The 26,464-nt window shown below is 39.8% G+C and overlaps 1 protein-coding gene across 1 annotated transcript in view; it reads left to right on the top strand.

Annotated features, from left to right (window-relative positions):
• The first annotated feature begins 398 nt into the window (after positions 1-398).
• MESR4 (misexpression suppressor of ras 4) overlaps positions 399-26,464 on the top strand; it is a 52,727-nt gene continuing 26,661 nt past the window's right edge. The window contains exon 1 of the mRNA XM_065221867.1: positions 399-1,205. The gene's annotated coding sequence lies outside the window, so the exon portion shown is untranslated. The remainder of the gene's footprint in view (positions 1,206-26,464) is intronic.

The following is a 26,464-nucleotide window of genomic DNA, read 5'->3' as shown; positions in this document are numbered from 1 at the left end:
TCCGGATCCCAGCAAAACGTGTGTTTGGTAGTGCGAAGAAAAATCAAAAATTTCGGTCCGCGCCCATCCTGGAACCGATCGAAAGTGGTTCCAATCGTTTACGGAACATCTCCGATATCCGGTGAGCAACGAGTTTCTTGGAGGCAGTCGGCTTTTGGTGGGTTAAAAGCGGATTTCATCAAAGGTGTTGGAATTTTCTTAGCCGTCGTCGTCGTCGGTGCGGTTTTTAGTCTTTTTTTTTTCCTGCTCTACCCTTCGGTTTGTGGAGCGCGCGGGTTGTGTTGTGGTGCGGTGGTCGCTCGAGAACACGACACGGTTGCGGTTGGACGACGTACGGCGGGTCTGAAAGTGCGCTGCTGCGACGCAGGAGATGTTACGTACGACGGTGTGATTTTTTTTCTTTTCGTTTCTGCTTTTGGTATCGGAGAAGACGAACGAGAGAAGCAGCTTGGATTCTGCTTGTGCGGAAGTGGCTCGAGCTGCTGACGAAAACGAGAATCGCACTTTTCGCTGCAGAACACAACGGTTGGAAAATTAGTCGGAAACGGCAGCGGCTACAGAAAATTGGAATACTGCAAGCTGTTGTGTTTTTGTTTGTGTGTGTGTGTTCTCGCAGAATAACGCAAGAGAAGAATCGGGAGCACTAGCGCTACGGGAGAAATTATACGTGGTTGCTCCTCGCTTTCTACGTGGCTTGGGAACGGGACGGGATTGCGTTGTTTCTGCAGAATCATTCTGGATTTCGTCATTTTTTTCCAATCTGATAATGTTTCTTTTCTGGGTTCCTTTTGTAGCTGGAATAATATTGGAGCAAACGAAAAGTAGTGGGAGTGAATTCTAAACGCGGATGAATCATTCATGCTCTTTGTACGAATACAATGTAAACAAAATTTAATTTGAAGAAGCATAAAAATAATAGAAGTAGTGATCAGCAGCAGCAGGAAGACGGGAAGAAAGTAGTGATCCGTGGAGAAGAAATTTTCCACTTGCAGAAATATTATTAACAAGTGAGTTCGAATTGAAAGTGCATCATCATCAAGATTGGCAAATGTGTGCTGTTGCGGTTTGCAATTTGTTTGGATTAATAGCCGGGAAACGGCTGGGAAGAGCGCAGACAGCGTACGGAACACGTCGGCATACATAAATCGATCGTCTTACATCGATTAGATATACGCTGAGAAGCTAACGGCAAACTGATAACAAAGGTGAGCAAAAAGTATGTTAGTTATTTAACTTTTAGGTACTAATGCAAGTTTCTATTAAATTATGGGAGAGTTGATTTTTAACATATTTAATAATTTCGGAAGATTAGACGGAGGTTTTTGCGGACACTAAAACAAAACACCAACCCGTTACCGTTTTCTTACAAAAACAAATGAAAATTTTCATTTACATTCCATTACAATTTATTCTCAATAAAATATGAAGATCTCTTGTAATTTTGAACTTACATACGGATGGAATTTTAGTATGCATTGAGGAATAACTGTCAGTCATCGAAAATTCTCAGAACTGTTTCAGTAGTTCAGGCAATAGTTCATTGAAAAATAGCCATGCGTTGAGAGCTGGGTTTTTTTTTAACGTTATTTAGGTAAATGCATATTCGTAATCTACATTAAAAATGAAACCGAAATCCAAAATTCCATTTAAAAGTGCGCTGTCAATTTGTTAGTTTAGTGTCGAAAAGCTTAAAATCGAGATGAAAGTTTATGAGATCGAAAAAAAAAAATATCGTTATGCTCAGAAAACGACCGATATATATTACTTCAGATAATAGTTCTCAGTTTTCCATTGATCGGGACATCCTTGGAAGATTCCAGTAAGCCTACGATTTATAAAGGTTTCTAGATCGTAATTGAAACACGTCTAAGTAGTATGTAATACAGACAATATATTTTTTTTATTCAATATCAAATTCAAGGCTTACTACAACATCCCCTCCTTAATCGCGAATTTGATTTATTCCTAGATCCTTAACAGCTTCAGTGAAACGGTCACCCGGAATGGGCTTGGCGAAAATGTCCGCCTTCTGAAGCTCGGATTTGACATGATGTAACGAGATCGCCTTCCTCTCAAGTTGATCTCGTACGAAGTGGCGCCTCATGTCGATGTGTTTGCTTCGTGGCGAATAGCCATTCTCTTTCTACGCCAAACATATCGCACTTTGGTTGCCACAGAAGATTGGGACTGTAATATCTGTCTGGAACATCTCGCCAAGGAAGCCACGCCACCAAACATCTTCCTGTGTCGCACCTGACAGAGTCATATATTCCACTTCAGAAGTCGACAATGCCACAGTTTAATGTCGCCTACAACTCCATGTCACTAATCCGCCGTGGGTCCATGGGCGCCGATACTGTATTGCAGTTCTAGACTAACATTTGAAAGGGGCGGAAGAGTCAAAATGTAAAAAAAAACCCTATTTTGTCATAGCTGGAGTGATTTGAGATTTGGGCGTAATTGCATGTGTAAACAAACACGTCAATCGTCGATTTTTCGTGAGTTAAAGCTTAATCTTGTAACCTAATAACTGTTGTGCTGTTAAGTAGAGGAATGATTCCTCTATCATTTGGTATAGTTTGTTTACGAGATTGAGCTTTTAATTTACGAGAAATAAGTGATTGACTAGCTTGTTTCTCAAAACACTCCGGATATATAGAGAGAACAGTTCACAAACTACGAATTATATTGTTTTAATATGCACGTACTGATTCAGTAGTATCTAGTCACGCCCGATTAATTTGTAATGCATCCGATTGATATTTTACGTGTAAACAACAAACAAAAAGAAGACCTAAAAATCTCCGGGCGTAATTCCACTTTTAAGGGCCACCCACATTAGATCCATTTGCGTTGCGTTGACGTAAATTTGACAGTTAGACAATAGATTTAGCTGTCACTTTGCCGCAACGCGTCCGATCCGGATCTAATGTGCGTGGGCCTTTACAAAATTTGCGAAGTAAGAACCAAGGCGGAACACACACAAAATCCCGAGGGTCTATGTTTTCTTCTCAATTTCACGCTAAAAAACACTTTTTTGTTTTGTTTTTACGTTTTTAGTGATGCATAATGTTAGATTACACTATTAATTCTATGTCAAGCTAATAAAATCATCCAAATAATGGGAAGTCGTGAAATGGGATTAATTTTAGGTCATCAAAATTCGGAAGCGATTTTCTCGATATGGTGATTTTGGAATTCCGCCCTTTTCAAATGTTAGTCTAGAGTTGATCATATTGAACCGCTCCAGTATTTCATCCACATACTTTTCTTGATCCAGCATTACTGCGTCGTCACAGCTGGTGATTCGCATACCGAGTACCTGCTTGGCCTCTCCCAGAATTGTCATATGAAACTTCGCCATTAACTGCTTCTTCACGGTATCGATTAAAGTTTGATGCGTCGAAAACAGCAAGAAGTCATCCACGTAGACGGCGATTACAAGTATTGTGCTGGCTTCTATTTTGAAATACACGCACGGATTATAGCTAGATCGCTTCAAGCCCATGCGTTTCAGCTCCACGTCCAACATAAAAGTCCAGACTCGGCTTGCTTGCCTTCAACAAACGAAAAACTTTCTTGGGTGCCTTCCTGTCGACGAATCCTTCCGGTTGCTTTATGTATATTTCTTCGCCGGATTGCTCTCCCTGGAGAAAAGCCGTTACGGAATCCATTTTGGTGTATACGCATTACTTGCTGCGCCGCCAGAGCCAACAAGAATCGGATGCTTGCGTATCTTACCACCGACGAGTAGGTCTCTTTAAAATCAACTCCCTTCACCTGCGAGAATCCTTTGATAACAATTCTTGCCTTGTATCTTTCCACGCATCCGTCCGGATTCAACTTTAGCTTGAAGATCTATTTAGACTTCAAAGGCTTCCTGCCTACCAGTAGCTCGGTGAGCTTCCATGTCTCTTGTTGATGGTCAACGAATGCAGCTCAGCTTCCATAGCCTCACGCCACTGCTCACGATCGTCGACCCCCATTGCCTCACCGACTGACTGCGGCTCGATTACCCTCTCATGCTCGTCGGTTACCTGGGTTTAACAAACTTTTCAGAAAGTACACTCTATGTCATATCAAAATGTTGATACTTGCCTGGGGTTCGGCACTCCCGCTCGCTGCGCTTGACAACATTTTGCAGGCCCTTCTTGTTGCGAGAGGAGTGCAGACGAGGTTACCAGAATCGTCTCAATCGTGGTATCGTTTACACTGTCGTAATCCGTTTCGCCTTCAAAATCGTATTCTTCCAAAAGGTTTTCTTGATCTCTTTCATTGAGTTCGGCAAAAACTGCTGTTGAGCCGGTAACTTCACTACCCTCTACGATGTCATCATTCAATAACTCCATCATTATTTTATTAACAGGATCAACTTCCGACCCCTGTTCAGTATTTCCGCTACCTTCGGTCAGAAAAACGCCATAACGTGACACAAAGGCTTTGTCACTTCCTTGATTGAAGATCCGAAGTCCCTTCGAACGATCGGAATATCCAAAGAAAACGCCAGGTTCAGAAATCGGATCCCACTTTTATCGCTTTACCTTGGACACTTGCCATATCACTTTCGCTCCGAACACACGTAGTTCAGCCAGGTCTGAAGCCAGGTTCCTTTGCCATTTTCCTTATTGAACGCACTGGATTCACCCGAATCTTCCTTTTGATAGCAGCGATAACCCTCGGAACGCGAGCTGACCTCGGATGACCTGTGGCCACCTTCGCGGATAGTTGTTGTCCTTTCTTTTCTCGGTCTAAAACCCTTAAACCGGGACACTCCCACGGCGATTGAAATGTCTTTTTGCGACATTTGCGCGTGGGACAAATCTCGCGTAACATTTGAAAAGGGCCTATGTCCAAAATGTAAACAATCCAGAAAATGAATTGTAAATTTTTCCGCCAGTATTTAATTCCTATATAAATAAATTGAAGTATTTTAGGCATTTATATTGTTCACAATAACAATAGTAACTATATCTCAGTACACAACATCCAAAACATGCGAAACGTTTTCAAAAATACATGAAAATCGATAAAAATTTAATATCACAGTAATAAGCCTTTTTGTGAATCTTTAAATGGTTAGGCCCTTTTTGTTAAGCCGTTGTGCTTGTCATCATAAATTGTAGGCCCTTTGCTAAGCCTTTTCTTAACGTCAAATAAATCATCGGCCCTGCCTCAAGCAGTAGGGCCTAGCTTTGATTTGAAATGTTTCAATCATCGGCCCTTCTACGTCGCTAGGCTTATGAATGGAACCTCATCGAACGAAAAAAAATATATGTTAGGCCCGAGGTTAGGCCGTTTTAGCATGAATGATTGGAAAAATTTCGTTTAGCGGCCGTTTTTAAAATCAAGTTATTTTTAATGATTTTTATCGATAATGCGGAACATTCCTATACGACTGGTAGCTAATTACTAGTGCTACAGAATGGTATCAAAAATCGGTTTGTTTACATTTTGATCATAGGCCCTATTCAAATGTTACGCGAGAAATCACGAATACGCTGCCACTTCGTCATGGTGCAACTGTCAAACTAAATAAATCATTTTCTTTTATACACAGCCTACTACGGTATGAGCTATAGGTTACGTACATGCAAAGAAAACCAAGGCATTGTATGCACAGGTGAAAGGAGAACCTTATTTGTACGATGGTGCAAACATTATCACGCATACGGTATTTCATCATCAAGCGAAATAAGTAACCCGGGTGAGTTGGTGGATGGTAGAGTGGCCTCTGCTAAACCCGAATTGCTCTTTGAGAAAGATGTTATTTTCATTTGAAAACACCTTCGAGATGGAGGACAAGAGCCTGATGGGGCACTGGTAGGATCTTTGTCGGGCTTGTGTATTGGAATCACTTTGGCTAACTTCCAGCACACAGGGAAGTAGCCAAGCTCCAAATATTTGTTGCAGATAACGATAAGATGGTTGAAGAAGCCAATACGCAAGTTTTTCTACTCGAGGTTGACTACATCATCCATACCTGCGGCCTTAATGTTTTTAGTGCTTCTAATAGTTGCTAACACCTCATCAGCCGATATTCTACTATGATCATGCATTACTACGGGGGTGTCAGCGACTCTAGACATTGCTTCCAGTACGGCAGGCTCATGGACTCCGAAAACTACGAAATGACCATTGTAAGGCCTGTACTCGAAAAAAAAATGCACCAGACAAAAGTGTTCGCCAAAAATTTATTTTAAGTCGGATTTTCTTGGAACTTTCAGGGAATGAACTAATACAAATGGATTATGTTTCGTCATAATTACTTTATTCAATTTCCTTTCCATCGCTGAAAGCCCGCACCTTTCCCTTAAGACCCCTCATTACATTTTGTGCAATGGTGGAGCCGACCTTTTTGATCACATTCATCCATTCTTTCTTCAACTCCAGCTCGTTCTTAAACACCTTGGACGATTTTCGAACTTTGGCCTTCATTATAGCCCAAAATCTTTCCACCGGACAAATCTCTGGTGAACTTGGGCGGTTGGCGGTTTTTGGTACAAAAACAATGTTATTGTCTCTGTACCAATCCAACGTCGATCGCGCGTAATGGCACGATGCCAGGTCCGGCCAAAATAATGTGGTGGGACCGCAGGAAGGGCAACAGACGCTTCTGGAGGCACTCGGTGCGGTAAATTTCGCTGTTGATGGTACCCATTGTGATGTACGGTTTACTCAGTATACCGCATTGGCATATGGCCTGCCAGAGCCAATATTTTTTGGCGAATTTGTCCACTTTCTTCTTCCTTATGTCTTCCGGAACATCAAACCGTGATTTGGCAACGTAGAACTTCAGCCCCGGTATCTGCTTTGCGTTTGCCTTGATGTAGGTTTCGTCATCCATAACCATTAACCACTCTCGATACAGCTTCCTTGCGCGGGATTTGGCCGCCGTGTTTTGTTGATCACGCCGGTTCGGTGCCTTCCGGACCTTGAATACACCAAGCCCAGCTTGATCCATGGTTTGCTGAACGAACCAGGCGGAACACTTTGCCTTCAGAGCCGCGTCGCGAATCGAAAGGTTTGGATTACGCTTGAAATAATCCAACACCTTCCGGGTCTTCACAGGGTCAGCTGTCTTCGATTTTCTTCCACTTCCAGCCCGCCGCTCAGTCGTCTGGGACTCCTTAAACAATTTTACCACCAGAGACACAGTTGTATGGGTGATTCCCAGTTGTCTTCCGACCCATCTCATAGTCGCAGTCGGATTTTCCATGACGGCGTGCAAAATTCTCCGGCGATTTTCTTCTTGTTTCGATAACATCTCAATAATCACTGAACCGAATGTTATGAAATTTTGCACATGTAAACAATTCATTCCAAACTAGTTATACCCAGATAAAAAAAGTTACACACGGATAAAAATGGTGCATTTTTTCGAGTACAAGCCTTATTCAAATACCAATATTTTTGATTGTTGACATATGGCGTTCATGGTTAAGAAAAATCATGGTACACTGAAAACCAAATCTTATCGTGTGTCGTAAATTATGCCACTTGCGCATGGTACGAAGGATTTTGCAATATTTCATTTATCATTAATAATTAGCAAATGTTTTTAAGAGATTTTCTGAATAATTTTAAATAATCAAAAATGGTCTGCTACTGTGATAGGCAGTTCCAAAAGAAATTTTAAAGTATTTCTGCCAAATTCTACAACGCATTTGATGATTTGATAAACCAAGAACGAGAATTATTCGTATCGTAGTCTGGTGTGTACGCAAGTTTAGGTCAAAATCTTCTCTCTGTTTGTTTAAAATAAAACAGAGGTATGATATCGTTACTTCTTTAAACAAAAATATAATATCTAGATAGAGCAGGAATTAAAGCGTAACAGCCTTTGTAAACAATGGCTTCTATCGATGATTTCTAGGAACTCAAGGCACGCCCACGCAAACCAACACAACCGTCAGGTAGGGGAAGTCTTCCTCTACCAGATGGTATTGTTGATTTGCGTTGGCGAGTCTTAACTTTCTAGAAATCATCGAAAGAAGCCATTGTTTACAAAAGCTGTTATGCCCTAATTCCAGCTCTATCTAGATATATCGAGATAACTTTCAAGAAAAATAAAAAATACTCTTTCTCTCTCTTATAGGAGCTGTGTGTTTACGGGAGACATCCATTTTTTTCAAACATAATATAATGTCACTATACACTATTGTGTTTGAGGGACACATTGATGCACGGAGATAACCAATAGGATTGACGAGTCATATCATTCTTATATAAAATGAAGCAATCCGTCCACAATCAAATAATTTCATGTTCGTCTGTGAGATTAAGCTATTGGAAAATTATTAAAATTCGCTAACCTGACAGCACTTTTCGCGGACATCCAAACTGTTTTCAAATTTCAGTTGGATGAATTTAATTTTAGCTCAACTCTTTTTTTTTCAATTTTGACATTTCGTTGTGCAGTTATGCCAGTTATAACAAAGTAATGCCGCGGATACACTTGTATGACCAACTATGAGTGTGAGCATTATTTGTATAATAAATTAATGGGCACATCCATGGTCACACTTGTATAGTTTTTGAATTTCCTCATAATTTACTATACAAATAATGCTCATGTTCATAATTGGTCATACAAGTGTATTCGCGGCATAATGACTTCACTTTTCGGAAGACATCTAGTTCGGAGTTCCACATATGTTATGAAGCATTTCCGAGACTCTGTGTCTTCAGCAAAATTTCTTATTATAATGAGGACCATCTACACGCTACAGTACCGAGCGCCACGGCTGCTGTTTTGTCATTGTCACTGACAGATTTGACGTCGAAACGACTGTTACATGCGTTCATATGAAAAACGCTTTGTTTCGATATCCTCAATGAGGCCCCTGGTTTGTCATTATTGTCGTGAACGGTCGAGATTTTGCAGCACTGCCGAGTGCAAGCTGATTCAACAGTATTATGTATGGATTAGGGAGGTGGTTGGATTAACATCTTGATTATTTGTGGAATAATTTTAGCATTCGGGCCATCGTTCGATTGTAGTTTCCTTTTAAAAGGGGTGCTATTCGTGGATGAGGACCAATGGCAGAGCGCAGAGGTACATTAGCAGCAGCATGGGTCACCTGATGTGGGTCGAGCGACTCGTCTGTAAAAATTGCTGAGAATTGTTCGCTGAAGAGTTTACCTGCACACTTAAAAATTATCGACGACTTCGGTAATTTATCGAAATCTCAGGTCCCGAACGTTCAGCTGTTGAAATTTCGGTAAACATTTACCAAACACAACGTGATTTCTGAGTGTGTATTGACGGAAAAGAAGAAGCTTCTCTGTCCCGTTTCGTTGCAATGCTAAAATATCATAAAAATTTATAACTGAGCTGCGGTGTATCGTACCAAAATGACCTAGCATGGATTTTCAATATACTCTTAAACCCATACTAACTATATCCACCGGCATTCCTCTTCGGCAGATGAAGATGATCGCATCAAAATGAGTCAAAATCAAGCCTCAATCCGGTGGCGACCGCAAAGACAGCAATGACCTTGAAATCGACAGCTAGTTTCGTTTTTTTGTTTGCTCCCATCCCTCTCTCGTGTCTGTCGCATCATGATCCGCATTTACACTTACATACACATGAATTAGCATCATAATATCATAAGTAGCTACTTTGGAGAGGTAACAGCAGGCAGCCAGCTACGAGCATGTGCTTTGTTCGACAATGCGGTTTTGGCAGCAGAGCAGCGTGGTATTCCTCTCTCTTTTTCTGCCTCAACACCCTGGATCTTGGAAAACAGGTTTCTTGGCTGCAGCAAGTGATGCGGTGCGGTCCGGTACGATGATCGACCATGTGGTTTTTGATTCACTGACTGCTGCTTCCAACCAGCACACTATTACCAATGTACCCGGCAGCCGGTTTGTTGAGACAAAATACTATTTTTTGCATCTACCTTTGGATCGGTTTCAATCGCTCCTTTCGTGAATTGAATGTACAAAAATGCGTTCCGTAGAGAATTAAAGACCCCGCGCCCTCGCTCTCTCTGTGTCGCTTTGCCTGACAAATTAGTTAGAGTTATTTAGTTTAGTCTGGAGGTTAACAATCACAAGTAGGCATTGCCTGTCGGTGTTATTTTTCTAACTAGTCCTTGAATATGGTCGTTACGGTTTTCAAATCTGACGATGGAAGCTTTGGGAGAAGTTCGCCCAATATGTCATTTAGTGGTCAGTAGACATTTGACCTTTAGATATGCCAATATTTTTGCTTATTAAAGCAATTTTTATCTACTGTTAACCGCCATCAGAGAGGAATTAGGCCACTGGCAGAGTGAACGCGAAAAGCCGATCCGGGTAAACGGCTTCTGATTTCTGATGTCATTTTATTTATTCATTTATATGCTCACCATTTTCGACTATGTCGTACAGACTGATTACTTTAAACCTAATTTAATCTAAACGCCTCATTCTAGCACTAAACACATGTTTGATCAAAATAAAATCAAACTCGCTACAAACATCATTAAAGGAACGCAAACAAGAATTAAAACAACTATTGAATCCAAAATTCGTTCTGTGAAATGGAATTGCAAGCCACGGGGAATTACGGAATCGTCGAGGAGGAGTATACTACGGAATCAGTTCCAGGAGTTCGGGACAGTCCACGTTGCCCGTTATGAGGTCAAAGATAAACAGTCGTTGCCATTTAAGACGCCTGGCAGAAATCCCAAATCAATCAGCTTGCATCGGTCGGGATAACTTGCAAGATTGACTGGATCATTCCAGGGGAGCTGACGCAAGGCAAACCTTATGAAGCTTTTCTGAATCCTTTCAACCGCAAGGATATGCGTAACGTAAACTGGAGAACAAACCGGGGAAGCATATTCTAAAATTCTGTGAACCAGCAAGTAGAATAGCGTCTCGAGACAATAAACATCGGTGAAACCAGAAACATGACGACGAATAAAACCAAGCACAGTATATGCTTTTGAAGTTACGATGTTTATGTGTTCGTTAAACCTTAGCTTCGAATCGACCGTAATACCTAGATCACAGATTGAATTTGCACGTTCTAGAGGCCCCATGTAATATTGATGGTGAATAACGTTGTTGCAGCGAGTGAATTAACATAAATTATAAAAATAAGAGGACCGAGAACCTGCCTTGTGGCACGCCAGATGGTATGTTGAAAGTCCTGGATCGCACGGAGTTCACCATCACGAAAGCATTGCGATTAGACAGGTATGAATAGAGCCATTCAGTGATTCATGTCGGAAATCCAATGTGGTTCATTTTGTCAGCGATGAGATTGTGCGATACTGTATCAAAAGCTCTCGCAAAATCAACATAAACCGAATCCACTTGTTGTTTCGATTCTAAGTTACGTGATATCACTGATACATAACACATTAAGTTCGATGTTGTTGAACGATGCTTCATAAAGTCGTGCTGACTGTTGGAGATGATCGATCGGTGCAGCAGCTCTGTGCAAAACTGTGTGGATCAGTTTCTCAAATACCTTACTGAGACTACAAAGTATGGATACACCTCGATAAATGGTGACACACTTGTCGCTTCCGAATTTATGGATCGGTACTATGGACGCTGTTTTCCATGCATTTGGGAACGTTCTGTCTTGGAGCGAACGTTTGAAAACAGCAGCGATGGACGTCGCCAGCCATTTGTGTTGACGAAACTATTAATCTGCCTCAAGCCGTTGGCAAACATTGCTTCTGTAAAGTTCATCTCAGTATCAGTAAAGACATTCGAAGGAATGAATCCATTAATGTCCTCGTCAAGATGCCATCGTAAATTGGGAAGATTGTAATCGGCAACCGACAAGATTATGTCAGACTCCGATAGACGATCTGCAACAAGTTGAACTGCATTAGCATTTGCAGTATATATTGCTGATTCACATATATCTTAGCATGCATCGACATTTCACAAATAAGAAGAAGCAACATCCGCAGCTGTCAAACATAAACACAACCAGATAATAACTATCATTCTCCGAGGCCTCGGTTGAAGACAGATCGATCCATCTTGATGCAATCGACCCGATCCGCTGGATTATCAATTGTATAAATCAGGCTATACTGAAACCACATGTAACCCTAGAATCTACTAAGTAATTGTGGAGACGGTGTCCTCATAAAATGAAATAGTGTAGTAGTGCATTGGTTGGTTTTTAGGATCTTCTGTTGCCAATGAGCTGAAAAGCAGTTTTAATTTATTTTTCTATTCAAATATTTCAAAATTTCTTCAATTTATCTTGCGAACTTCCACCTGAATTTGTGTTTTGAATGTTTCCTTTCATATTTTATCTTTATGTGGAGTGTTCACTCGGCTGTCGACAAAAGCCACTCTCGATGTGTGCTACGCGATCGTCTGTTTTATCGGCAGCAACCATTGTGTGGTCCTCCTCATTGTTCTTCATCAGCAGTTCTTTCGGTCGATGCGTCGTCGACTTTGGAAAGCAACCGTTTCGTGATGAGTGTGTGAGTGCTGACCACGTTTTGCGTCAATTGCTGCAATGGACGCGCTCTGACCCTCGTTGGCGTACAACAATTTGCCATACAATGAAACTACTGGAAGCGGCTCCAGTTCTGATGGAGGAGGCTTTTTGGATAGAGGAAGATAAAGTGTTTATTGTGTTGTACCTTTTGACTATAGTTTTAAGATGTATTGTATAGTGACCAAGAATCCTCGGCTCTGTAAAGTTAATTCGGTTGAGCCTTATCAAATAAATTAATAAACAAACAAAAAAATCTTTATGTGTTGTCATGCGAACAAGGTCTTCAACTCGGTCTTCAAGGAAAGATTTTGGTTCAGTGTTCGAAAATCTCAAAAGCAGCTGTCAGTGACGATTGTCAATTTCGGTTGTCAAATTTGACGCCAAATCAGTGGCGTCCCGTAACCGCACTTTTTACCTGTGCACCAACTTTCAAAACCAGATTTAATGCCATATTCATACTCGAATCGGTACAATACACTTAATCTTCTAGTTTACTCGATATCTATCCATTGCAAGCAATATTTTGATAATTGTTTATGTTTTGAAAGATGGTGCACAGGTAGATTGAGGTTAGGCAGATGCTACTGCGCCAAATACTTATTTTTCTCTGAACGGGCAATAACTCGGTACTCGAATTAGGTGGGAGATAGATAGCAACTACGCAAAGCGAACGAAGTTGTGACTTTATGCAAATTGCGATTTGTTCTAGTTCATTACAGCTAGCCATCGAGAAACAGCCATATTTTAAACGAAAATACTTAGGGTGAGGCATTTTCTAAATATAAAAAATAAACTGTGACTTTTGCTTAAGCCTTTTTCATATGTATGTTGTACTGGATCATCACATTCATAAAAGTTTTAACAAGTGTATTCAATTCCCTTCAATTTGTCCATTTACACCTTCAAGATCCAACCATCAACCTAAAAAGTTTTAAACACATTTTAAGCACATTGTCCCAACCATCTTTTGAACATATTGTTTCTGTTTAAAGTTTTAATTTAAACCTATTATATTTGTAAATTGAAAGTTCGTAGCGCAGAATTAATCATGTTACCATGTTTCTGCGTTAATTTTCCTTCAGATGTCATTGCTGTTCCTTATGGTGACATCTATCAGAAATTACGTATACACTTAGTTCCGTTAAGTTTTAACAGAGTGCAGTGCAGTCTAAACATGTATCCAATAATAGCAGCGATATCGTCAAGAAATTCCAGAGAACTTCTAATAAATTTAGATAGTTTCATGATATTCAGAGAAGTTCCGAGTACTTCGAGGACGATCAGAAGATTTTCCTCTGAAACTCACAGGAATTGTGCTCTTCAGAAATTCCTTACTTATTCAATTCAGGGTTTCTTAAAATTCTACTCAAAACTGTCAGGCTTGAAATCTAAAATTCCTTAGAACTAGCTTGAAAGCAGATTGCACTTGATGTTTTTGTCCAAAATTTTTACACAGAATTCCCTTGGAATGCTGTCCTTAGAAATTATAATAAAATTTCACAAGCTTTAAAACTGTGCATGCAGGGCTGGTAGCGAGTCACCTTTTTCAAAACTCATTTTTTAAGGCCAAGTCAATTGAGTCACTTTTTCTTGTAATCAGTCACTATTTTAAACTTTTTCAGTGTTAATTTATTTCAAGATTTATCATTCGTTGCTTTGTGCCGTTTAATCGTCTTTATCTACTCATTTTTCAAAATAAATTACCTTAGTTTTTCAGGTTTTTCCAGAATTTTAACAGATAAATTCCAGGCTTGTAAAAAGAAAGCTATTTTTTAAATGCGTTAAACATATGTTTTTTTTTGTAGATCAAAAACAACAGCAATTAGACCAAGCGTTTTTAAGACATGGCAATCAGTTTTAAAGAAACAGCTTTACAATCAAATCCACTGAATGTTGAAGTTTATCACTTACTTAATTTCTCACTTTATTAAAGTTAAACAGAAACTTACCTTATTTGAGTAAGTCCAAGATCTAATAATACGCAATGTGTTGAAGTATCGTATTCCATGTACAAGTTCAATATATTGAAAATGTTCAAGGTGACTGAATTAAGGGAAAAAAGTTCGTAATTAACTTTATGAAAGATTAGAGATCTCCATTGCAGTCCCATTAACACACCGAACTTGCAATGTTTGAAAAATGCTAGCTACAGACTACATTCAAATCTATTGGCGCCATTTGAAACTTTGTACTTTAAAGATTTATTCAGTATCAATAGATTTAAAATCTATCGTTAAATTGCTGAGCACTGATTTTTCAAACATTGCCAATTTGCCGTTACACATTTAACCGGAGGCATCGTGTTCGGAGTGTTAACTTCACAACAATTAGAGAATTTCTGAGGAATTGAAGGAAATGCTGAAAATGTCAGTGAAGCTCTATAAACAAACTGCGGGAACATACGGTAAGTTAACACGCTGAAAATATGGGGATTTTACTTGAAGCTTTAAGAATCTCAAAGCGGTTAGCATCCAAAAAAATTCAGGAACTTTTATGAAGTTTCTAGAATTTCAGAGAATTTCACAGGTGTCATGTGAACTTGAAAAGTATAGAAATCTTGAGAGGTATTATGCAAATTTTTAAGAAGTTCTAAGCGCCTCAGAAAAGCTAAATTTAGAGATCTTTGGGGAATTTCAGATCTTAAGAGCAGTTCCCGTTACTTTAGTCCAGACTTTTGGAGAAGTTTGAAGGTCTATAATCGTAAATTTAGAAAAATTCAGGATAGTTCCATGATGCGCTAAAAAAACGAGAACCCCTGTTGCGAGAATTTCAGGGAAGTACAGAGACCTTTAGTGAATTAATGAAAACTTCAGAAATATTTAAGCAACTTCACAGAAGTTCAGAGACCGAGATCTTCAATTGAGAGCTTTGGGGAAGCTTCGAGAACATCAAGATCGATCAGAGAATCAAAGGGCAGTTCAAATAATTTCAAGAAAATTGTTGAAACCTTAAAGAAGTTTCGAGAAACTCAGAGACTTTCGGGTAACTTCAGCAAAGTGCCGAGAGAATTTCTGGAACGTGATAAAAATTATATGAACATCCGGAAAACGTGAGAGTATTTTAAGGGTGTTATATCATGGAGATTTCAAGATCTTAAAAAATGCGAAAATTTAGCTAAGTTGATAGCCGCGATATCTTCAAGAAATTCCAGAGAACTTCTAATAAATTTAGATATTTGTAGATAGTTTCATGATATTCAACGAAGTTCCGACTTCTTCGAGGACGATCAGATAGCTTCAGAATAATCCCATTAATATAAGCAAACTTGAAGTGACTCACAATTGAAAAATTGTCGAAGCTTCAAGGCAAATCAATCAATTACAGTAAAGTTGCGGGATCTTAAAAAATACTGATAAATTCAGAACAGTCTAGAGAACTTTATGGAAAACTAGTAGTCATTCAGGCAGTTTTAATAACACCAGGAAAGTCTAGACTATTGAAGAAGTTTTAAATATGTGTCGATAATTTAAGGGAAGTTTCAGAACAATATTGAGAACTTCAGTGAAAATCATAGAACTATATTAATTATTTCGTTCTAATTCCATGAAATCTGCGGGAGCACAAAAGAATTTAGAAAAGCTCCGAAAATTGGAGCAATTTCACTGAAGCTTGAACATTTTTAGGACGGTTCAATTAATTTCAGCACAGTACAACAAGCTTCTTTAGAGAAATTTTAAGAATTTCAGAAAAGAATAAAGAACCTCAGAGCAGTTCCGTTAACATTAGAGAAGTCACATACATTTTAAAGAAAATTAGAGAACTTCAGCGAATTATTAAACCTTTAGAGGAGATCCATGTTCGTTTTGTGAAATTGAGAAAATTTGATAAACCCTACAAAATTCAGGGAAGTTTAAGAATTGGATGAGAAGTATTATGAGCATCAGGCTAGTTTCTCAAACTACAAAAGAACTTCAACGCAGTTTCATTAACTTCAGGAAAAAATTGGGAACTTTGAACTAGTTCTGAAGACCTCAGAATAGTCCATTCCATATTCAATGGAGATTTCCATTAAAATATTCCTTAAAATTTCGATAAAGCTATCCTCCGAATTCAATTTTATTTTAGTTTTCCTTGGAATTACCTTGAATGCTCCAGAATAAGAAACGTTTTGGAAAGATTCTCCGACTATTCATTGAATTCATCTCAATCCTTCCCTTGAAATTCTACTCACATTCAAAATCTCCTAAGAATAACTTCACTTTTTAGTCACTATTTTTACAACTATAAGTCACTATTTGGTCACTTATTTCATCAACATGTTAGTGACCACTATCACTATTTTTAACAGTAGTGATTGCTATCAGCCCTGTAATGGTTATTCCACGATTATTACGTACGTCTGGTTTCCGGCTATATTTAAAAATAGTTACTAAAAATTAGCTTTTCCATATTTTTTAGAAGGTTCCGGATTCCAGTGACATATTAAAAAGCCAAAACAATGGAGCAGTGTGTTCCATTGCTGCCATCTATTTGAACCAATGTTGTTTTTAAAAGTTGTTGAACAGGTAGATTGATGTTAGGGCGACGCCACTGAATTCATGGAGCATTTGAAAATAAAACAAAAACAAGTATTTGGTGGTAAATTGTAACGAATAAAAGCACGCGACGCCTCTAGTTCAATGAAAACATTTCCTATCATTTTGTAGCATCGTGTCCAACACAATAAAAAAAATCTAACCGCCTACATTCATCTCTTCCTTATCGCTTCCCATGGCGATCATGTAGTCTGCATGTGACCAATATCCCTCCTTCACTATCGGTCTTCAATTGACTTGCACTTTTACTGCCCCACCGTGCGCTGCAAATTAAAATTGAAATGGGTAAGCGTTTTTGTTACATCCAAACATGCTTAACATACACAGTTTTGGTCACGAACTGCTCATATTTTTTGCACTCAGTTGACGAAACATAACTTTTCTTGAAGTAATCGATAGAACAAAGTTTAAGCTGGCTGTAGATTGTAAAAGAAGTGAGTGAGAAGTTATTAGTTGTTAGCAGTTGGTATGTGTTGTGTTGCTGCAAAATGTAATTGACATTGACATTTCTAACCCTCCAACTCAATCATTTTTCTGAATATTTGATGACGTGTCGTAATATCCAGGAACTAGCCGAGTATTAATTGTAATTCTACCGACAAACATTCTGCGACAAGCAGCTTCCTTTCTGTCGCCACAAGTGTTGTTGACGTCCAGCACAGTGAGGAAATAAGCTCCTACCCAACAGATAACCAATTCCAACAGTTTCGGTTTCTTCAGCCGATCGATCACATGGGTGAAATGGCTTTTATTGCAAGGCACCTGTGGCATTGTGTGATCCGGTAATGAGAAGTGCTAGTAGAACCGTCGTCGTTGGTACTTAAAATCGAAACACTTTTCCACCAGCGATTCAATCGGTAAATGATAGAGTTTGCGAACTTATATAGGTCCGTAGAAACAGTCGTTCTCATCGATGGTTGACGACAACAGTTAATCCCCGGAGAGTCTGACGAGGTTATTACTATCAGTAGTTATTACACTTAAGCGGTTCTGTACTAATATATGATGAGCCAACTGACCCCAGAGGGTGTGGCACAGACATATTTTCCGTCACTGTTCTAGATTTGATTTCCTAATCAATCCTTTGGGAATGGATTGTGACGTCCGGATGATATTGTGTAATTTGATAAGTTTCTTAAAAGTACCACTAAAAGTATGATTGTATGATGGAAAATATTCATATGAATTTCACATAACTATATAACACATAACACTCTTGTAGGCCATAATTTGGTCTTGAAGAATCATTTAAACCTTTATAACACTTTCAATTATATTTGGAATTTGGAATCAATCAATATTATATCATACACATAAAGGGCGAACACGAAATTATTGCGACACATTCAACAGGGCATAACTTTTTTACCATTGGGTAAAAATCAACCAAATTTTGCACACTTTCTCATTGATGTGTATTGTGTACATGCTGTCAAACTCGAAGTCGTGTTTTTCGATTCAACGAAAATGGAGGTGAACCAACGAGAACAAATTCTTTCCAAACACCTGGAATTTCCTGACCTGGTGCGACAGTTGGGAAAAATGTTGAACATTCACCATTCAACCGTCTCCAGAGTGTTGAAGCGGTTCCAGGAGCGGTTGACGTTGGACCACGGCAAAGGAGCTGGAAGAAAACCGGGACCGGAGAACAAAAAGACGAAGGGAAAGGTGAAGCGGATGATTAAAGCAAATCCCAACGTCTCAAGCCGTGATTTGGCTAAAAAGATCGGCATGTCGCAGAGCTACGTCCAGAATGCAAAGAAGAGAGCTGGACTACATACATACAAGGTACAGAACTTCCCAAACCGCGATGAGCGGCAACAATCGACGGCTAAAACTCGGGCTCGAAAGCTCTACGAGAAGATGCTGACAAAATATGGCTGCTGTGTGATGGACGACGAAACGTATATAAAAGCCGATTTTAAGCAAATTCCGGGGTTGGAGTTTTTCACCGGCAAGAGCAAGTTCGATGTGGACGACAAATTTAAGAAGAAAAAAATGTCGAAGTTCGCCTCCAAATATCTCATTTGGCAGGCCATTTGCTCTTGCGGACTGAGGAGTGAGCCTTTCGTGACAAAGGGCACAGTAAATGGCGAGATCTACAAATCTGAGTGCCTCGAGAAGCGCCTTTTGCCGTTCTTGCAGCAGCACGACGAAGCTCCGCTATTTTGGCCAGATTTGGCATCATGCCACTATTCTAATAGTGTCCTGGAGTGGTATGAGGCCAATTCTGTCCATTTTGTTCCAAAGGACATGAATCCGCCAAACTGTCCGGAGCTGCGCCCGGTGGAGCAGTACTGGGCAATAATGAAGCGGGAACTTCGGAAGAGCAAGAAGACAGTCAAAGACGAGAAGGACATGTTAAGAAAATGGAAAACAAAACTGAGAAACTGGTACTGGATGACACTGTAAAGACTTTGATGGAGGGCATCAAGCGAAAATTCGTTCAATTTTACACTCAAGGCTCCATCGATTAACTTTTCTTTTGATTATGTAAATATATGTATAAAACTACCCTAAAATTTTGGTTTGATTCTAAACATTATAAGAAAATTGGCATGACATTTTCGGTGTCGCAATAATTTCGTGTTCGCCCTTTAATTATATTCTCTTGTTTACACATCTGTTTACAACTTTCATAAATCCTCAAAATTACAGACTCTCTATTCATTTCATCTCGTTATCTGTTGGGACACCATGAAAACGGCAATTTTTCCTACCACGATAGCTTACAGAGTAAATTTTTAGAATTACGTTTGGAAGAAACGTGTTTGAAGTATTTTGCTACAGTTTTCAGAGTGTTGTAGTAAGATATGAACTAGCCATATGGCTAAAAATCTCTATAATAAAGAAAAAAAGGAGTGTATCAGTTCTAGTATAAAACCTGAGCGAGACATATCCTGTTACGAAGCTACTTGATACTCGATTTTAAGATAGAGAAGCAGATTTATGCCAATAAAAACAAACTCTTTCCACGCCTAAAACAAATCATGAGATGATTGATCCAGAGATAAATTCAAAATAATTTCTGCATTTTGTGCTAACCATAAGATTAGTCAGAGCATAGTAGAATACCTTGGTTAGTCGGTAAAACATAAATATCTGAATCCATACTTCTCACGCCAAAGTCACGAGTTCAAATCTTACCCGGATAAGTCACGAATGAGCCAAGAGTGTTAAAGTGAGTATAATAACAAAAATAAGACCTAAACTCCAGGCATTTTAGAAAACCTAATAAACCAAGCAAATTATTTGATAAGGCTTCATGAATATTTTATCATTACGTCGAATCATCGTCTACCTTGTTGAATATGCAGAACTTCAAGATCAGATATCCGGGATATCCAACAAGATTTCAATCTACCTGTAAAATATCTCCAGGACAATTTTGATACATACTTTGGTAACACACGAAATGATATAGAACTTTCAGATCTTAACTCCTGGAAGGTTCGAAAATTGTTTAATACTGCGTTTCTCGTGCTTAGGTGCCTTGTACTGATATGTGCTTTTTCTGACGTACCACAACAACATTTAGGCTATTTTTTAGCAGGAGGTTATTTTATACGAATACATGATTCCATGGGGTTTTGGAGATCTAGATGATCAATATGTTAATGCAAATCTCATCTTTATTTTTTTTTCTACAAAGCAAACGTATTGTAACAACAATTCTGCAAATATATGATCATCTATAAACGGTTATTTGTAACGCCTTTTTTGTTTAAAACAAGGGTGACGTTTGGGTTGGTTTTTCTTTTTAAATTACCGGGAATTGAAAAATTCGACAGTGAGCATTCATAAGGGCGTATACGCGATGATCGATTTTCTTAATCGATTTTCTCTTTTCTTAATAACTCGCTAGATTTAACGTTTGTCGGTGCGTTTGTTGTTGTTTTTGAAAGCCAATACAACCTATTACAACTCTACATTGAACAAATTCTACAAAATTGTTTCGCTTAGCTGTAGCAATGCAAAGAGAAAAACGATGAAGAGAATCGATCATCGCGTATACGCCCTTATGCATGCTCACTGTCGAATTGTTTTTGGATGGACACCTTGAATTCAGATATGTGTGGATACAATCCTGTCATCATTTGCAAGAGAGTTCGTGGGGCAATACCAGGCGGGATTCATGGGTGCCCGCGCTACCACGGACCAAATTTTCGCGATTCGGCTGGTTCTGCAGAAATGCCGGGAAACAACGTGCCCACACTTCATTTGTTCATCGATTTCAAATCCGCATACGAAACAATCGATCGAGATCAGCTATGGCAGATTATGCACGAGTACGGATTTCCGGATAAACTGACGCGATTGGTCAAGGCGACGATGGATCGAGTGATGTGCGTTGTTAGAGTATCGGGGAGGGACACTCTCGAGTCCCTTTGAATCTCGAAGGGGGTTACGGCAAGGACTGGGACTTTCGTTTCTGCTATTCAACATCGCGTTAGTAGGTGTGATCAGAAGAGCTGGGATAGACACGAGTGGCACGATATTCAGGAAGTCCATCCAGCTCCTTGGCTTCGCCGATGACATTGACATTATGGCACGGAACTTTGAGATGATGGCGGAAACGTACATCAGACTGAAGGCTGAAGCTAGGCGGATTGGACTTGCCATCAACGCATCAAAGACAAAATACATGAAAGGAAGAGGTTCTAGGGAAGACAATGCTACCCTCCCACCCCGAGTTCAGATTGACGGTGACAAAATCGAGGTGGTCGATGAGTTCGTGTATTTGGGCACACTGGTGACCGCCGAAAATGATACCAGCAGAGAAATTCAAAGACGCATTATGGCTGAGAATCGTGCCTTCTTTGGACTCCGGAGGACGCTTAGGTCGAATAAAATTCGCCGCCGCACGAAGTTGACTGTCTACAAGACGCTGATTAGACCGGTGGTCCTCTACGGCCACGAGACCTGGACTATGCTATTGGTGTTTTCGAACGGAAGGTGTTACGTGACACGTACAGTGGAGTGCAGATGGATGACGGAACGTGGAGGAGGCGAATGAACCACGAATTGCACCAGCTGCTGGGAGAACCATCCATCGTTCACATTGCAAAAATTGGGCGACTACGGTGGGCTGGGCACGTCGTAAGAATGCCGCACGACGACCCAGTGAAAATGGTTCTAGAAAGCGACCCAACAGGAACAAGAAGAAGAGGCGCGCAGCGGGCAAGGTGGATCGACCAAGTAGAAGGTGACCTGCAGACCCTTCGCAGACTACGAAGCTGGCGAACTGTGGCCATGGATCGAGTAGAGTGGAGACGACTTCTTCGGACAGCAGAGGACAACAAGGCCTTAGCCTGATTGGTAAGGTATGGTAAGTGGATACAATCCATCTCCTACTGACCGGCAGTGGTTTTATGGAAGAAACCTGCCTGCACCTATTTGTTGATAAAACTGTTTTTACCGATAGATGCAAACATTTTGAGCCCTGGAAATGACAGGTGATAGCTCTATTGTAAATCCTATGACCCATTTAAAGAATTCCACGTTCATTCTGAGGTCATCTTCATATACTATAAGCCCCGCATGAACACATTCACAGATCACACTTCCAGAACCAAAAATACTTCTTTGATACTAGCACGTATTTAGTAATAAAATTGTAGTTGCAGTTTATATGGATAAACAGACTAGACCAAATCAGGTTAGATGAAGGGGGATGCATTTTTTTTAATTTTGTCACGCAGCACTTGAATGGTGGCTTGAAATGGAAATTCCTCGTCCGATTGTCCTGGTTGTAGATGGTTATTGAGGTCATCATTCTATAAAGCTGTACAAATGGTATTCTGAAAACAATGTCTAGTTGGTTGTTCCAACTCTACCCATATACTCCAAGTTCTGGATGTACCTGTTTTTGCTCCATTCAAGGCCAAGTACACGGAAAGCTATCAAAAATGGAAGATGAACAACCCTGACAGGACATTCATAATGAGATTGAATTCGTTAAACTGTTGAAACAAACAAATGATGACGTGATAAACAAAAGCACGATCATCAATGGCTGGAGATCGACCGAACTACAGCCCTTCAACTTCAACAATTTAAAAACTGATCGTTTGGTCATGCGATCTAGAACATCTCATATCGCAGTAATACCCGAGTAACATCAATCACGCGAAGCTGCTGGGAGAACCTTCTCGTTGATTACAGTATTGATTAAGCCGTCTCGATCTTCTACAACAAGCTGTATGGGTTCATCTGTGAAGTCGTGCCTTTGAAGCAGTGGTTCGACGTCCACAGAAAACGGCAACCTTGGTGAAACAATGAGCTCCAAAGGCTCCGTAATCGCCTACGCAGTGCAAGGAAATGTTACTTTTGGTCGAGAAATGAACAACACAAGGCTGAGCTGCGTGCTTTAGAGAGCGAACATAACTCTATGCATGCGCAATGCTTTCGCAGCTCCATCCATCGCACTGAAGCAAGTCTGAAACAGGACCCGAAACTGTTTTGGGCTTATGTCCTCATCATTTACGTTACCAGGGAGAAACAGCTGAATCACCATCAGAGTCTGCAAACCTTCGACCACCTTCGACTGAACCGTACTTGACCAGTTTGCCGCATTACGACTTGAACGTGACAGTTTACAGAACTTCTCTCCTCATGATGTTCGCACTAAACATGAGTTCATAGACACTTCGAAGGGAGCAGGTCCTGATCGTTTACCTCCAATCTTTATTAAACGATGTGCGGAGTCAGTTGCCTTACCTGCAAGCATGCTGTTCAATAGATCGTTATCGGAGGGCATTTTTCCCAGTGTTAACAATATTGAAAATTACCGTGCAATTTCCATTTTAAGTTGCTTTCCCAAAGTATTGGAAAGTCTTATCCATGATTCGCTGTACCGTAACGTACATAATGTGATATCAGAAAGTCAACACGGACTCGTAAGGAAGCGGTCCACAACAACCAACTTGATATGCTACGTCAATTCGCTCGTGAATAGTCTGGAAAAGCGTAAACAGGTCGATGCAGTATATGTTGACTTCTGCAAAGCATTCGACAAAGCTCCACACGCATTAGCTGTGGAAAAACTCAAACGTATGGGATTCCCGGAGTGGCTTACTCGGTGAATTGAATCATACTTATCTGACCGCAGTGCTTTTGTGCGCCTTGGTGGATCCTGCTCTGAAATGTTCTCTATTACTTCCGGGGTGCCTCAAGTCACTCAGACTACTACTTTTCGTACTGTTTGTGAACGATCTTTGCGTACTTATGAAATCACCGAAGTATATGTTCGCTGATGACCTGAAATTCTTTCGTATAATCATCTCTATGGTGGTTTGCTGTGCTCTGCAATTGAACATCGACTCTCTTCGTGGATGGTGCTCATAAGACGGAATGGAAGTGAACATTCGCAAATGTAACGTTATTTCATTCAACCGATCGAGGACAACTGCAATTTTCGAGTACAAGATGTTTTCTTAAAATGCTAACCGAGTGTCATCCATCAAGGATCTTCTGGGTGTAATTCTAGACAGCAAGCTGACTTTTACCGATCACATAGCAGCAACAACATACGCGATACTTTGATTTATCAAACGCAACACGCAACAGTTCGAGGATGTCTATTGCCTTAAATCATTGTATTGATCTCCGGTGCGAAGCATACTGGAATATGACGTTCTAGTATGGGCACCTTATCATGTCACGCTTTGCTTTCGCATTGAAAAGATTCAGTGGAACTTGGTTAGATACGCTCTACGACTGTTACCCTGGAATATCCCGGTAGTTCTTCCCCCATACGAGAACCACTGTGTTTTGATTGACCTTTGCACATTGGCGGATAGGAGGATACTTCTGCAACGGCTATTCATATTTGACATTCTGAACAACAATATTGATTGTGCTGAACTTCTTGGCAAACTTAATTTCAATGCTCCGGTTAGACAGACACGCCTTCTCCGCATTCCTCAACATCGAACACTACGGGCAAAATAATCCGCTTGATGATTGTTGCCAGCGATTTAACGAGTCTCGTGGCAACTACGATTTTAATGTATCTAAAAACGTTTTTGTTTTAAATATGATTAGCTCTAGATTAAAGAATTAAGCTGTCTGTGCGTTTTTTATACGAAGACGAGTAAATAAATAAATAATAATTTTGCCTATGATTCGTTAACGTCCAATAATGAATCATCATCATTTGTAATGATACCGATGGAAAAGTCAATTGAGGAGTCTGTAAGTTACCGGATTGTTAATAACGATAGTCGTGACATATTGATCAGCTTTACATGAGTTCCTTTGGGCTTAACTGTAGTGCAAACATTGAGTCTCCAATGTTTTAGGACAGCTGGTATCACATGCTCGTGGTGCAGTCGGTAAGCTTCGGACACATTTGAAAGAAAACGACACTTCAAAGTTGGTGAACATACTTATAATGGAGCAGCAGCTCAATGTCATCGTTACTATCAACCACAAAATGCCATCTATACTTCATGCCAAACAGCATCTGACATTCTGAAGATACCAACAACAACAACTGCTCATAAGCAACATCGCCCAAGAAAAGGTCTGAATGTATCCTTTGGAGTCATGTCCGATTTGAAAATAATCTTTGAAATCGAAAACCGAGAATTAGAAGAACTGAAAATTTCAGAAGATTGTAAGAAGGATGAAAATGCTAAGCTAGAATGGAACAAAAAGTTTAGCGAAATGAAAGAAAAAATGCTTGCTGAAACCGAAGCCCTAAAATCCACAAAAAACCAACTGAAGAATCTAGAAGTGGAAGAAGATGCAGTGCAAGCAACTTATCCCTCCTGAACCACCACGAAAGCGCCGAAAGAATCAGTTAATAGCAACTAATTCCTGTGGTGTCTGACCCTTCTAAGTTCTGATATTCTGTCTGGGATTTTGTTTGATCGGAAGCAAATAGTAAATAATTAATTAGGATGTCGTAAACGGTCACGGTGCAAGAGACATCATAATGATTGAAAATGGCAATTGGATATTTTCCAAAACCTAGTTGTAAATGTAAATCTTCAAAATCTATATGAGAAAAAGAAGAATTCAGTTCCAACATTTCAAAGGGGCGTAATTGCTTTTGTAAACAATGGCTTTAGACGTCGATTTCTCGCAAATTTAAACCCACTTCTCCAAATTACAAATGCTAGTTGATACAGGAAACATACCTCTACATGCTGGTGTCATTCATTTTCATGAGTGATTTTTCATTCACGAGAAATCGACGACTAAAGCCATTGTTTAGTAATGCAATTACTCCCCTTTGAAATGTTGGCACTGAATTGTTGATAAGTATTCCTTCTTCCTCGGTGGGTGTCTAGGCTACTTCGACCATATTTCCCATGCACATTTACTACCGTAGTTCGAAATCCTTTTCTAATTCGTTGTTCGCTTGAATATCTATTTAGAGAGAGAGTTTACCTTTTCACCTCCGTTTTCTCTACCATTCTCTTTTTTTTCTCATTATCATATTTACTCACACTGC

The sequence above is a fragment of the Ochlerotatus camptorhynchus genome, unplaced genomic scaffold, assembly GCF_037179485.1.
Source record: "Ochlerotatus camptorhynchus isolate MF236.1 unplaced genomic scaffold, CSIRO-AGI_Acam_v1.1 ptg000150l, whole genome shotgun sequence".
In the NCBI taxonomy this organism is placed as follows: domain Eukaryota; kingdom Metazoa; phylum Arthropoda; class Insecta; order Diptera; family Culicidae; genus Ochlerotatus; species Ochlerotatus camptorhynchus.
Note: the sequence above shows the minus strand (reverse complement) of the source record. Positions and strands in the feature narration are given on the sequence as shown.